Source organism: Callithrix jacchus, chromosome 22 (genome assembly GCF_049354715.1).
Source record: "Callithrix jacchus isolate 240 chromosome 22, calJac240_pri, whole genome shotgun sequence".
NCBI classification, from domain to species: Eukaryota; Metazoa; Chordata; class Mammalia; order Primates; family Cebidae; genus Callithrix; species Callithrix jacchus.
In genome coordinates, this window is record NC_133523.1 from 12,516,367 (window position 1) to 12,531,613 (window position 15,247).

Genomic DNA, 15,247 nt, shown 5'->3' on the forward strand with positions numbered 1-15,247 from the left:
CAAACAAGGTGGAATTTTGGAATTCAAGGTACATTATTTTCTGTGGGACTGATATGGCACTGAATTTAGGCCCAGGGAAGGAGCTGCCCAGGGGGGCAAATCAAGACGGGGGCTGGGGGTGCACGTCCCCACCTGAAACGTGCAGCCAGCTCAGAGGGTCGGAAGACTTCACCCCCTTGGGGCTCCGTTTCAGATCCTGTACTTACCTCATCCCTCCTGCAACCCACAGCCCACGAGAGCCCTGCCAGATGGTGGGGCGCCATGGGTAGTGGATGCAAATCTGAGCAGCGACTACGCTGGGCACAGCAACTTGTCCTAGGGACCAGGGAAGGAATTTGGGCCAACACCAGAGGGACAGACCTTCCCATAGAGGGAGGCAGAGTTAAAAGCAGGGAAACAGACCAGAAGGCCTGGCAGGCCCCACCTCCACAGAGCTCAAACTGAAGCCCTCACTAGAGAGCGTGGCAGCAAATACCCCAGCTTGAACCCAACCAGGAAGATCCAGCTGGGGAAGGAGAGATACCATTCGGAAGGTGGGGCCAATCTCACTTGCAAACAAACCACAGGGGAGGACCACCCACCCAGCAACCTGACTGAACCCGAGAGAGCCCAGCAGCGCCCCCTACAGACCAAAAAAGATACAGCTCCAACCTCAACAGAAAAAAAGTCCACTCAGAGACTCCTGAAATCACCGACTTCAAAGATTAAAGGGAGATAAATCCACGCAGATGGGAAAAACAGCACAAAAAGGATGAAACCATCAAAGAACAGAACACTTCTTCTCCTCCAAGGAATCACATCTCCTCACCAGCAAGGGAACAAAAAAAGAGAATGAATCTGACGAATTGACAGAAGCCAGCTTCAGAAGGTGGGTAAGAACAAACTTCTCTGAGTTAAAACACCAGGTCCCAACCCAATGCAAAGAAACTAAGAACCTTGAGGAAATGTTAGACGAAATGCTAACTAGAATAACCAACTTAGAGAAGAAAATAAACAACTTGATGGAGCTGAAAAACACAGCACAAGAACTTCGCGAGGCACACACAAGTTTCAACAGCCAAATAGATCAAGCAGAAGAGAGGATACCAGAGATAGAAGATCAAATCAATGAAATAAAACGAGAAGCAAGATTAGAGAAAAAAGAGGGAAAAGAAATGAACAAGGCCTCCAAGAACTGTGGGATTGTGTGAAAAAAACGAATCTATGCTTGATCGGTGTAACTGAATGTGACGGGGAGAATGAATCCAAGGTGGAAAACACTCTTCAAGATACTATCCAAGAGAACTTTCCCAACCTAGCAAGGCAGGCCAACATTCAAATCCAGGAAATACAGAGAACACCACAAAGATATTCCTCAAGAAGAACAACCCCAAGGCACATAGTTGTCAGATTCAGCAGGGTGGAGATGAAGGAAAAAATCCTAAGGACAGCCAGAGAGAAAGGTTGAGTCACCCACAAAGGAAAGACCATCAGACTCACAGCGGATCTCTCGGCAGAAACCCTACAAGCTGGAAGAGAGTGGGGGCCAATATTCAATATCCTTAAAGAAAAGAACTTTCAACCCACATTTCTTATCCGGCCAAACTAAGCTTCATAAGTGAAGGAGAAATAAAATCCTTTATGGACAAGCAATTGGTGAGAGATTTCATCGCTACAAGACGTGCCTTACAGGAGCTACTGAAGGAAATACTAAACAGGGAAAAGAACAACCAGGACCAGCCACTGCAAAACTGCACCAAATGGTAAAGAATAAAGATGCAAGAAGGAGCCACGTCAATTAACAGTCAAAACAACCAGCCAGTAACAAAATGGCAGGATCAAATTCAAACACAACAATATTAACATTCAATGTAAATGGCCTAAATGCCCCAATCAAAAGTCACAGACTGGCAAACTGGATAAAAAGTCAAGACCCATTGGTGTGCTGTGTACAGGAGACCCATCTCACATGCAAAGACTCACATAGACTCAAAATAAAGCAATGGAAGAAGATTTACCAAGAAAATGGAGAGCAAAAAAAAGCAGGGGTTGCAATCCTAGTCCCTGATAAAATTGACTTTAAAACAACAAAGATCAAAAATGACAAAGAAGGACATTACATAATGGTAAAAGGATCAATGCAAGAAGAAGAGCTAACTATCCTGAATATTTATGCACCCAATGCAGGAGCACCCAGATACACAAAGCAAGTTCTTAAAGACCTACAAAGAGACTTAGACTCCCGCACAATAATAGTGGGAGACTTTAACATTCCACTGACCTTATTGGGCAGATCAACAAGACCAAAAGTCCACAAGCATATCCAGGAATTGAACGCAGATTTGGACCAAGCGGACCTAATAGACATTTACAGGACACCCCAAATCCAGAGAATACACATTCTTCTCAGCACCACATTGCACCTACTCCAAAACTGACCACATAATTGGAAGTAAATCACTCCTCAGCAAATGCAAAAGAACAGAAATCATAACAAACTCTCTCAGGCCACAGCGCAATCAAATTAGAACTCAGGATTAAGAAAAGCGCCCAAAACCGCACAATCACATGGAAATCAACGGTGGCTCCTGCGTGACCAATGGATAAACAAGGAAACGAAGGCAGAAATACAAATGTTCTTTGAAACCAACAGGAATGAAGACACAACATACCAGATCCTACGGGACACATTTAAAGCAGTGTCTAGAGGGAAATTTATAGCAATAAATGCCCACATGAGAAACAAGGAAGGATCTCAGATCAACACCCTGTCATCAAAATTGAAAGAGCTAGAGGAGCAAGATCAAAAAAACTCAAAAGCCAGCAGAAGACAAGAAATAACTAAGATCAGAGCAGAACTGAAGGAGATAGAGACACACACACTAAAAAAAAAGGTCAAAAAATCTATAAATCCAGGAGCTGATTTTTTGAAAAGATCAACAAAATAGACAGACCCCTAGCTAGACTAATAAATAAGAAAAGAGAGAAGAATTGAATAGATGCAATAAAAAACAATAAAGGGGAGATCACCATCGATTCCTCAGAAATACAAACTACCATCAGAGATTATTACAAACAGCTCTATGCACATAAACCAGTACATCTAGAAGAAATGAATGAATACCTGAACACTTGCACACTCCCAAGACTAAGCCAAGAAGAAGTTGAAACCCTGAATAGACCAATAACAAGGTCTGAAGTTCAGGCAGCAATTAATAGCCTACCGACCAAAAAAGTCCAGATCCAGATGGGTTCACAGCCGAATTCTACCAGACATACAAAGAGGAGCTGGTACCATTCCTGTTGAAACTATACTAAACAATACAAAAAGAGGGAATCCTCCCTAACTCTCTCTATGAGACCAACATCATCCTGATACCAAAATCTGGTAGAGACACAACTAAAAAATAAAACTTCAGGCCAATATGCATGATGAACATCAATGCAAAAATATCCAATAAAATACTGGCAAACCAAATCCAGCAGCACATCAAAAGCTTATCCATCATGATCAAGTAGGCTTCATACCGGGGATGCAAGGCTGGTTCAACATATGCAAATCTATAAACATAATCTACCACATAAACAGAACCAAAGACAAAAGACACATGATTATCTCGATAGATGCAGAGAAGGCCTTTGACAAAATTCAACAGCGCTTTATGCTAAAAACTCTCAATAAACTAGGTGTCGATGAAATAAAAGCTATTTATGACAAACCCACAACCAATATCATACTGGATGGGCAAAAATTAGAAGCATTCCCTTTAAAAACTGGCACTAGACAAGGATGCCCTCTCTCACCACTCCTATTTAATGTAGCACTGGAAGTTCTAGCCAGAGCAATTAGGCAAGAAAAAGAAATAAAAGGCATTCAATTAGGAAAGGAGGAAGTCAAGTTGTCCTGATTTGCAGATGACATGAATCATATATTTAGAAGACCCCATCGTCTCAGCCCAAAACCTCCTTAAGCTGATAAACAACTTCTGCAAAGTCTCAGGATAGAAAATCAATGTGCAGAAATCACAAGCATTCCTATACACCAATAACGGACAGACAGAGAGCCAAATCATCAGCAAAGTCCCATTTACAATTGCTACAAAGAGAATAAAATACCTAGGAATACAACTATCAAAGGAGGGCAAAGATCTCTTCCAGGAGAACCACAGACCACTCATCAAGGAAATAGGAGAGAACTACAGACCACTCATCAAGGATAGGAGAGAACTACAGACCACTCATCAAGGAAATAGGAGAGGACACAAACAGATGTAAAAACAGTCCATGCTCATGGTTAGGAAGAATTAATATTGTGAAAATGGCCATACTGCCCCAAGTAATTTATAGATTCAATGCTATCCCCATCAAGTTACCATTGACCTTCTTCACAGAACTGGAAAAAAAACACTTTAAACTTCATATGGAACCAAATGAGAGCCCATGTAGCCAAGACAATCCTAAGCAAAAAGAACAAAGCTGGAGGCATCATGCTACCTGACTTCAAGCTATACTACAAGGCTACAGTAATCAAAACAGCATGGTACTGGTACCAAAACAGAGATATGGACCAATGGAACAGAGGCCTCAGAAGCAATGCCACACATCTATAACCATCTGATCTTTGACAAACTAGATAAAAACAAGCAATGGGGAAAGGATTCCCTGTTTAATAAATGTTGTTGGGAAAACTGGCTAGCCACATGCAGGAAGATGAAACTGGACCCCTTCCTTACACCTTATACAAAAATTAACTCCAGATGGATTAAAGATTTAAATATAAGAACTAATACCATAAAAACCCTAGAAGAAAACCTGGGCATTCAGGACATAGGCATAGACAAGGACTTCATGACTAAAACACCAAAAGCATTGGCAACAAACGCCAAAATAGACAAATGGGACCTAATTAAACTCCAGAGCTTCTGAACAGCAAAAGAAACAATCATTAGAGTACACCGGCAACCAACGGAATGGGAAAAAAATTTTGCAATCTACCCATCAGACAAAGGGCTAATATCCAGAATCTACAGAGAACTAAAGCAGATTTACAGGAAAAAAAAAATTTTTTAAACCCCATTCAAAAGTGGGTGAAGGATATAAACAGACACTTTTGAAAAGAAGACATATATGAGGCCAACAAACATATGAAAAAATGTTCATCATCACTGGTCATTAGAGAAATGCAAATCAAAACCACATTGAGATACCATCTCATGCCAGTTAGAATGGCGATCATTAAACAATCTGGAGACAACAGATGCTGGAGAGGATGTGGAGAAAAAGGAACACTTTTACACTCTTAGTGGGAGTGTAAATTAGTTCAACCATTGTGGAAGACAGTGTGGTAATTCCTCAAGGATCTAGAAATAGAAATTCCATTTGGCCCAGCAATCCCATTACAGGGTATATACCCAAAGGATTATAAATTGTTCTATCATAAAGACACATGCACACATATGTTCATTGCGGCGCTGTTTACAATAGCAAAGACATGGAACCAACCCAACTGCCCATTGATGATAGACTGGACAAAAAAAAGTGGCACATATACACCATGGAATACTATGCAGCCATAAAAAATGATGAGTTCGTGTCCTTTGTAGAGACATGGATGAACCTAGAAACCATCATTCTCAGCAAACTGACACAAGAACAGAAAACCAAACACCGCATGTTCTGACTCATAGGCAGGTGATGACAATTAGAACACTTGGGCACAGGGAAGTAAACAACACTGACAGGGCTGGGTGGGGGGTAGAGGAGAGGGGAGGGAGAGAGCAGGGGAGATGGGGGGAGGAGGGGGAGGGATAACACTGGGAGAAATGCCTGATGTAGGCAACGGAGGCGGGGCGGGGGGGTGGAGACAGCAAACCACCATGGCATGTATGTACCTATGCAACAATCCTGCAGGATGCAGGATGTGCACATGTACCCCAGAGCCCAAATACAATAAAAATTTTTTAAAAACTACTTTGAGCACATCATCTGGTATCCCACCCATATATATTATTGCAATTATTTTTTTTCAGGTCTGACCTGAGTAAACATTTAATAAAATCCCTTATTGATTTGTTCAGGGATGATCATTTATTTTGTGTCAGGCATTGGAGCAGATGGTAAGGCTACCAGGATGCCTGTAGTCCCAGCTACTTGAGAGGCTGAGGCAGGAAAATTGCTTGAACCCAGAAGACGGAGGTTGCAATAAGCTGAGATCGCACCACTGGACTCCAGCCTGGGCGACAGAGTGAGACTCTGTCTCAAAAAGAAAAAGAAAGAAAAGGAAAATGTTGGATATAGCACTCAATTTACAGCACAGTGTGCTTTACACAATGATTCTGACAGCTTCTAGGCCTGAAAATGTCCTGTCTCATGTTATTTATTTATTCATTCATTCATTCATTCATTTAGACAGCATCTCCATCACTCAGGCTAGAGTGTAGTGGTATGACCATGGCTCACTGCAGCCCCAACCTTCCAGGCTCAAGCAATCCTCCCCACTCAACCACCCAAGTAGCTGGGACTACAAGTGCACATCATCACAACCAGCTAATCTTTTTTTTTGGGTGGGGACTGAACCCCACTGTGTTGCCCAGGCTGGTCTCTATCTCCTGGGCCTCAAGCAATGCTCCTGACTCAGCCTTCCAAAGTGCTAGAATTATAAGCATGAGCCACCTTGCCTGGCCGAAATGTCCTCTCTTGATACTGGTGGTGGTAACATGGAATATACATATGTGTTGGAAATAGATGCTCAGTGCTGCAAAGAGAAATCAACACTGAAACAAAGGATCTCTCATCAAAACAATTTTTACTTCCTATAAGAAGGCTACCCTCTCTAGCCATCTTGCAACGAGAGTACAAGGAACAAGGGAAAAGCAGACATATTTATCCCTTACGCATTTGGGGTTGTCCTTACTGCTGTGTCTGATCTCCATTGGCTGGAGTCAGACCTCACGATTTAAACTAAAACCCGATTGGCCAATAACCTAAACCTTTTCTTTTCTTTTTTAACTTAAAACTTTTCGAAACAGGTAAGTCCAAATAAGGAAGGGGCACAGGCTGCGAACTGGGACATGCCTGTGAGCACGTCCGGCGCAGATTATCTTAAAGTACAAGGACAGACTGTTCTATGTGCCTAACATCATGTCTAACAGCTACGTAGGATCGGGCTTAATAAACAGTTATTAGCACAAAGCAAGAAGGCTTTATTCTTTCACAAGAAAGGAAACTCTGAAGAGGAACTTTTTACTTCCCGTAATCATCAAGCCATATGCGAAGGGTTATGCATTTATTTACCTAGGTTTTAGCACCTGGAACCCTTTTCCACCCTTGCAACCATCCCCAACTCCAGCTGTTAACTGACCCTCTCAGTCTCCAAGGCTTTCTGTCCACACTTTAAATTCGCCCCGAGGGGTTAGCACACCTTTTTCCTTAAAGGGCCAGGTAGTAAATACTTTGTTTTGCAGGCCAGAGGGTCTCTGCCCTGGCAACTCAACTCTACTATGGCAGCGGGAAAACAGTCATAGACGGCACAGAAAGAAATGAGCATGGCTCTGTTACAGGGGTGGGGTCGGGGTCCAGACCCCCCAGAGACAGTTCGTGGATGTCAGGCATGAAAGCAAGTTTATTAGGAAAGTGAAGGAATAAAAGAGGGTGGCTGGTTGCCCATTTTTATGGTTATTTCTTGATGCTATGCGAAAAGAAGAAGTGGATTCTTCATGCCTCCTTTCCTTAGGCCATAGAGGGGAACTTCCTGACGCTGCCACGGCATTTGTAACTGTCATGGCACTGGTGGGAGCGCGGCAGTGAGGATGACCGGAGGTCACTCTCGTCACCATCTTGGTGTCGGTGGGTTTTAGATGGCTTTTTTTTTTTAATAATCTTGTAGGAAGAGATATATTCTGTCTTTTTTTAATTCTTTTAGCATTCTGTACACTGACAAGAGGTACAAAAAAAAAAATGACTGAAACTGAAATGTGAAAGAACACTTCACAATTAAATCTCCAATTGTAGACATTTATCTTACTCACGTCAGTGAAAAATCACCAGTTATAAAAATGACAAATTACGTCACAAAAGCAGCAAAAATTAGAAAAAATTCATTGAAAACTATATCTGGCTGGACAAGGTGGCTCACGCCTGTAATGCCAGCACTTTGGGAGGCTGAGGCAGGAGATTCAGACCATCCCGGCCAACACGATGAAACCCTGTCTCTACTAAAAATATTTTAAAAATTAGCTGGGCATGGTAGCGCATGCCTGTAGTCCCAGCTACTCAGGAGGCTGAGGCAGGAGAATTGCTTGAACCCAGGAGGCAGAGATTGCAGTGACCCAAGATCATGCCGCTGCACTCCAGCCTGGGCTACAATGTGAGACTCAAAAAAAAAAAAAAAAAATATATATATATATATATATATATATATATATCCAACTATGAAAAGTGTTGCTCTCTTGGTGTTTTCACATCCTTCTCTTCTGTGTACTGATGTACAACACGTTGTCCCCATACTCATTCTTCAGTTGTCCACTTACTTCTTCCGTCTGCTCGAGGGCTATACTCATGTAGCCATCCAGGCAAGCTAGGACCGCTGGATAATACAGTCCAGAGTTCAATTTCACCACTTCTAGTTGTCAGATCATTTGCCTTAAGAAGTCACTAGGGGTTTGCTTCCAAAGATTCATTTTAACAATCCTCGGAGGCAGGAAACCTGTGTTCTAATCCCAGCTCTGCTACTTAATTAGCTGCGTGACTTGCATAACTCATCATTTCACGTCTCGTGGTCCCAGGTTCCTCATCTCGCCGGCGGGATTCAGACCCTCACTACAGGTGCCCCACAAGCCCGGCCTCCACGGACTTCATCGAACCCTTAGCCGGCTTCTTTACCACGACTTGCTTTATCATCAGGGTCGTGATGACCTGTATTTGTGCCAACCTCCTGGCTCACCCTGTGATGAAGAATGCCTCAACCTCCTGGGAACGCAGCCCAGCAGGTGGCAGACTTATTTTACCCAGCCCCTATTCAACATGGAGTTGCTCTGGTTCAGACACCTCTGACAGTTCTGTGCCAATAAAACTTTATTTACAAGGAAACACAGGAAGCCAGATTTGGCCCTCAGGCAATACTTTGCTGGCCTCTAACATATTCCACGTTTTTCTTTTTGAAACAGATCTTGTTCTGTTGCCTAGGCTGGAGTGCAGTGGCATGATCATAGCTCACTGCAGCCCCAACCTCCTGGGCTCAAGGGATCCTCCTACCTCAGCCCCCCAATGGCTGAGACTACAAGCACGAACCACCAAACCCAGCTAATTTTTACTTTTTTATTTTTTTGTAGAGACAGGGGTCTTGCTATATTGCCCAGGCTGGTCTCAAATTTCTGGCTTGCAGCAGGCTTCCAACCTCAGGCTCCCAAAGCACTGGGATTCTAGGCATGGGCCACCATGCCTGGCCTATACCACATGCTGTTTCGTCTGTCTTTTCTGTAAAGTGAAACTACCTTGTATGCAAGGGCAAGTGATTCCATCCTGGTAACCTTGCCATCTGCTCCAATGCCTGACACAAAATAAATGTTCATCCGTGAACAAATCAATGAGTGAGTCAATTAATTGTTTACCCAGCTCAGACTTAAATGGGAAGAGGGGGAAAGCAAAATAGAATAACAGGAGGGCAGAGCAAAAGATGACCCCCAACACCACGTCGAACACCTCCCCAGGAACCCCCCTACCACAGGGGTTCTGGCTACTGCCTTCAACACAAGTTTGCCGACAGCAGGTTTCCTTTGGGGGTGATGAAAATGTTCTGAACTAAACAGAGGTGGTTAGCCACCCGTGAACACTTGGGGGCTCGAGACTCCGAGGTGATCACTTGGGATCACAGGTGGCTAACCACTTCTGTTTAGTTCAGAACATTTTCTATTTAGTTCCAAACTCCTGGCCTCAAAAAGCCTCCTGAGTGATCACAGGTGACTAACCACCTCTATTTAGTTTCAGGAGGCCAAGGCAGGAGGACCACTGGAGCCCAGGAATTCGAGATCAGCCTGGGCACCATAGGGGGACTTTGTCTAATTTTGTGTTGTTGGTTTTTTTTTTTAATGTTGTGGCGGTTGCCTAACAGTGCAAACGTACTGCCGTTAAACTGCTCTTTTTAAACTCATGTTTGGTTTTTTTTTTTGAGACAGAGTTTTGCTCTTGTCGCCGAAGCTGAAGTGCAGTGGCATGATCTCGGCTCACTGCAACCTCTGCCCCCCCGGGTTCAAGAGATTCTCCTGCCTCAGTCTCCCGAGTAGCTGGAATTACAGGCGCCCACCACCACACCTGGATGATTTTTTGTATTTTTAGTAGAGATGGGATTTCCCCATTTTGGCCAGGCTGGTCTCGAACTCCTGACCTCAGGTGATCTGCCCACCTCGACCCCCAAAGTGCTGGGATTACAGGCATGAGCCAATGCGCCCAGTCTTAAACTTATTGTTATGTTTTGTGAATTTCAGTTCAACTTTGTTTGTTTATTGAAATAGGGTCTCTCTCTGTCACCCAGGCTGGAGTGCAGTGACACGATCTCGGCTCACTACAGCCTCGATCTCCTGGGCACAAGTCATCCTCCCACCTCAGCCTCCTGAGCAGCCAGGATTACAGGCACCTACCTCCACTCCCAGCTACAGTTCTGTATTTTTTGTAGAGATGAGGTCTTACCGTGTTTTCCAGGCTGGCCTCAAACTCCTAGTCTCAAGTGGTCCTACCGCCTTGGCTCCCAAAGTGCTGAAATTAAAGGAAAGAGTCACCCTGCCTGGCTCAATTTCAAAAAGAAAAAAATTGATAGACAAATTTGAAAACTTTCGCTAAGAAGAAAAAACAGAGGCTCCCCCTGGCGGCAGTATGGAGAATAGACCACGCTACAGGCAGAAGTGGACCGTGATGGTCGTCCGGAAGCTGGAGGGTATACCTGAGTTCCTGAACTTCCGTTATTATACTTTCCTTAGTTCTATTATTTATGAAATATTTATCAGCCGGGCATGGTGGCTCATGCCTGTAATCCCAGCATATTGGGAGAACGAATCGGACAGATCACCTGAGGTCAGGAGATGGAGACCATCCTGGCCAACATGGTGAAACCCCGTCTCTACTAAAAATACAAAAACTAGCTGGGCGTGGTGGCACATGCCTGTAATCTAGCTACTCAGGAGGCTGAGGCAGGAGACTCGCTTGAACCAGGGAGTCAGAGGTTGCAGTGAGCCGAGAATATGCCACTGCACTCCAGCCTGAATGACAGAGCGAGACTCCATCTCAAAAAAAAAAAAAGACAAGAGACCCCAGGGTATAACTGATCACAGTTAACATCAGCACATCACATCATATATCCCCTTATAGGCTATACTCAAAAGGACACATCATTTCTGTGGAATTCCCGCCAGAAATGCATAACCACATATGCAGAGTAGTCCAATTCACAGTGACAAAAACGTAGAATCGTGCTTGCCAGGGACTGTGAGAAAGAAGGGAATGGGAAATTATCGCTCAGTGGGTACAGGGAAAGATGAAAACACCCAGGAGAAGGATAGTGGTGACAGATGCGTAACAGGGTGAAATGTACTTAATGTCACTGAACTGGGCACTTAAAAACTGTCCAGATGGGCTGGGGGCGATGGTTCACGCCTGCAATCCCAGTGCTTTTGGAGGCCAGGAGTTTGAGACCACCGTGGGCAACCCCATCTCCCAGTAGTAAGACTCCATCTCCAAAAAAAAAAAAAAAAAAAAGAAAAAAAGATTAAGATGGTACATTTTCACCAGGTGCTGTGGCTCATGCCTTTAATTCCAGCACTTTGGGAGGCCAAGGTGGGCAGATCACCTGAGCTCAGGAGTTGGAAACCCCTTCTCTGCTAAAGATAGAAAAACTGAGCATGGTGGTGCATGCCTGTAATCCCAGCTACTTGGGAGGCTGAGGCAGGAGAGTTGCTTGAACCCGGGAGGTGGAGGTTGCGGTGAGCTGAGATCGTGCCATTGCACTCCAGCCTGGAGCCTGGGCAACAAGAGCAAAACTCAATCTCAAAAAAAAAAAAAAAAAGATGGTACATTTTACATTGTGTATATTTTGCCACAATTAGAGAAAGAATTGTTTGGTTAGATGTGGTGGCTCATGCCTCTAATCCCAGCACTTGGGCGGCTGAGGCGGGTGAGGCAGGCAGATCACCTAAGGGGAAGAGATTGAGACCATCCTGGCTAACACAGTGAAACTCTGTCTCTACTAAAAATACAAAAAATTAGCCAGGTGTGATGGGACACACCTGTAGTCTCAGCTACTCGGGAGGCTGAGGCAGGAGAATGGCTGGAACCTGGGAAGTGGAGGTTGCAGTGAGCTGAGATCATGTCATTGCACTCCAGCCTGGGTGACAGAGCAAGACTCTGTCTCAAAAAACAAACAAACAAACAAAAATTAGCCAGGCATGGTGGCACATGCCTGTGACCCCAGCTACTTAGGAGGCTGAGGCATGAGAATTGCCTGAACCCGGAGGCAGAGGTTGCAGTGACCCAAGAACTAAGACAATCCCATGTAACAGAGGAGGAGATGAGGCCCTGTATTAGTCCATTCTCACATTGCCATAAAGAAATACCTGGCCGGGTGCGGTGGCTCATGCCTGTAATCCCAGCACTTTGGGAGACTGAGACAGGTGGATCACGAAGTCAGGAGTTCAAGACCAGCCAGGCCAAGATGGTGAAACCCCAGCTCTACTAAAAATACAAAAATTAGGGAGGGAGGCGCCAACATAGCCAAGAGAGGCCAGCACTTGAATGCAACTCCCAGCGAATGAGACTCAGAGGGCTAGAGGACTTCACGATTCCAAACGAGGAGCCAGGTTCTTTTCTGTGGGACTCATAAGCACCGAATTTAGGCCCAGGGAAGGAGCTGCAGGGCGAGAGCCGCCCAGGGGGGCAAATCAAGGTGGGGGGGGGCACGTCCCCAAGGTGCAGCTGGCTTAGAGGGTCGGAAGACTTCACCCCCTCGGTGCTCCGTTTCGGATCCTGTGCTTACCTCATCCCTCCTGCAACCCACGGTCCAGAAGAGTCCAGACAGTGGAAATCTGAGCAGCGGCTACAGCCAGGGGTGACAAACTGTCGCAGGAACCTGGGAGGGAGTTTCGACTAATGCCAGCAGGACGGACTGTCCCACAGAGGGAGGCAGAGTCCAACGCAGGGAAACAGACCCGAAGGCCTGGCAGGCCTCACCTCCACAGAGCTCAAACTGGAGCCCTCGCTAGAGAGCTTGGCAGCAAATACACCAGCTTGACCCCAACCAGGAAGACGGAGCTCTGGGAGAGGCGCCATTGGGAAGGTGGGGCCAATCGCACCTGCAAACAAACCCCAAGGAAGGACCACCCACCCAGCAACCTGACTGAACCCAAGAGAGCCCAGCAGCGGCCTCTACAGGCCACAAAATATACAGCTCCAACCTCAACAGAAAAAGTCCACTCAGAGACTCCTCCTGAAATCACCAACTTCAAAGATTAAAGGGAGATAAATCCACGCAGATGGGAAAAAACAGCACAAAAAGGATGAAACCATCAAAGAACAGAACACCTCTTCTCCTCCAAGGGATCACAACTCCTCACCAGCAAGGGAACAAAAAAGGAGAATGAATCTGATGAAGTGACAGAAGCCAGCTTCAGAAGGTGGGTAAGAACAAACTTCTCTGAGTTAAAACACCAGGTCCCAACCCAATGCAAAGAAACTAAGAACCTTGAGGAAATGTTAGACGAAATGCTAACTAGAATAACCAGCTTAGAGAAGAAAATAAACAACTTGATGGAGCTGAAAAACACAGCACAAGAACTTCGCGAGGCACACACAAGTTTCAACAGCCAAATAGATCAAGCAGAAGAGAGGATACCAGAGATAGAAGATCAAGTCAATGAAATAAAACGAGAAGCAAGATTAGAGAAAAAAGAGGGAAAAGAAATGAACAAGGCCTCCAAGAACTGTGGGATTGTGTGAAAAAAACGAATCTATGCTTGATCGGTGTAACTGAATGTGACGGGGAGAATGAATCCAAGGTGGAAAACACTCTTCAAGATACTATCCAAGAGAACTTTCCCAACCTAGCAAGGCAGGCCAACATTCAAATCCAGGAAATACAGAGAACACCACAAAGATATTCCTCAAGAAGAGCAACCCCAAGGCACATAGTTGTCAGATTCAGCAGGGTGGAAATGAAGGAAAAAATCCTAAGGACAGCCAGAGAGAAAGGTTGAGTCACCCACAAAGGAAAGACCATCAGACTCACAGCGGATCTCTCGGCAGAAACCCTACAAGCTGGAAGGGAGTGGGGGCCAATATTCAATATCCTTAAAGAAAAGAACTTTCAACCCACATTTCATATCCGGCCAAACTAAGCTTCATAATTGAAGGAGAAATAAAATCCTTTATGGACAAGCAATTGGTGAGAGATTTCATCGCTACAAGACGTGCCTTACAGGAGCGACTGAAGGAAATACTAAACAGGGAAAAGAACAACCAGGACCAGCCACTGCAAAACTGTACCAAATGGTAAAGAATAAAGATGCAAGAAGGAGCCATGTCAATTAACGGTCAAAACAACCAGCCAGTAACAAAATGGCAGGATCAAATTCAAACACAACAATATTAACATTCAATGTAAATGGCCTAAATGCCCCAATCAAAAGACACAGACTGGCAAACTGGATAAAAAGTCAAGACCCATTGGTGTGCTGTGTACAGGAGACCCATCTCATGTGCAAAGACTCACATAGACTCAAAATAAAGCAATGGAAGAAGATTTACCAAGCAAATGGAGAGCAAAAAAAAAAAAGCAGGGGTTGCAATCCTAGTCCCCGATAAAACAGACTTTTAACCAACAAAGATCAAAAGAGACAAAGAAGGACATTACATAATGGTAAAAAGGGCCGGGCGCGGTGGCTCATGCCTGTAATCACAGCACTTTGGGAGGCCGAGGTGGGTGGATCACGAGGTCAAGAGATCGAGACCATCCTGGTAAACATGGTGAAACCCTGTCTCTACTAAAAATACAAAAAATTAGCTAGGCATGGTGGTGCATGCCTGTAATCCCAGCTACCCAGGAGGCTGAGGCAGGAGAATTGCCTGAACCCAGGAGGCGGAGGTTGCGGTGAGCCGAGATCGCGCCACTGCACTCCAGCCTGGGTAACGAGCGAAACTCTGTCTCAAAAAATAATAATAATAATGATGGTAAAAAGATCAATGCAAGAAGAAGAGCTAACTCTCCTAAATATTTATGCACCCAGTACAG

General features: G+C 44.8%; 1 long non-coding RNA gene and 1 pseudogene across 2 annotated transcripts in view; both read right to left on the reverse strand.

Moving 5' to 3' along the window:
* LOC128930527 (uncharacterized) overlaps positions 1–13,317 on the reverse strand; it is an 85,873-nt gene extending 72,556 nt beyond the window's left edge. The window contains exons 1-2 of one of the 2 annotated variants that reach the window (XR_013530881.1): positions 12,998–13,317; positions 10,663–10,728 (exon numbers count right to left, since the gene is read on the reverse strand). This is a non-coding gene — a long non-coding RNA (uncharacterized LOC128930527). The remainder of the gene's footprint in view (positions 1–10,662; positions 10,729–12,997) is intronic. The other variant, XR_013530880.1, reaches the window with a different exon arrangement.
* On the reverse strand, positions 8,426–8,785 carry LOC144580753 (U6 snRNA-associated Sm-like protein LSm6 pseudogene; annotated as a pseudogene).
* Positions 13,318–15,247: the final 1,930 nt, after the last annotated feature.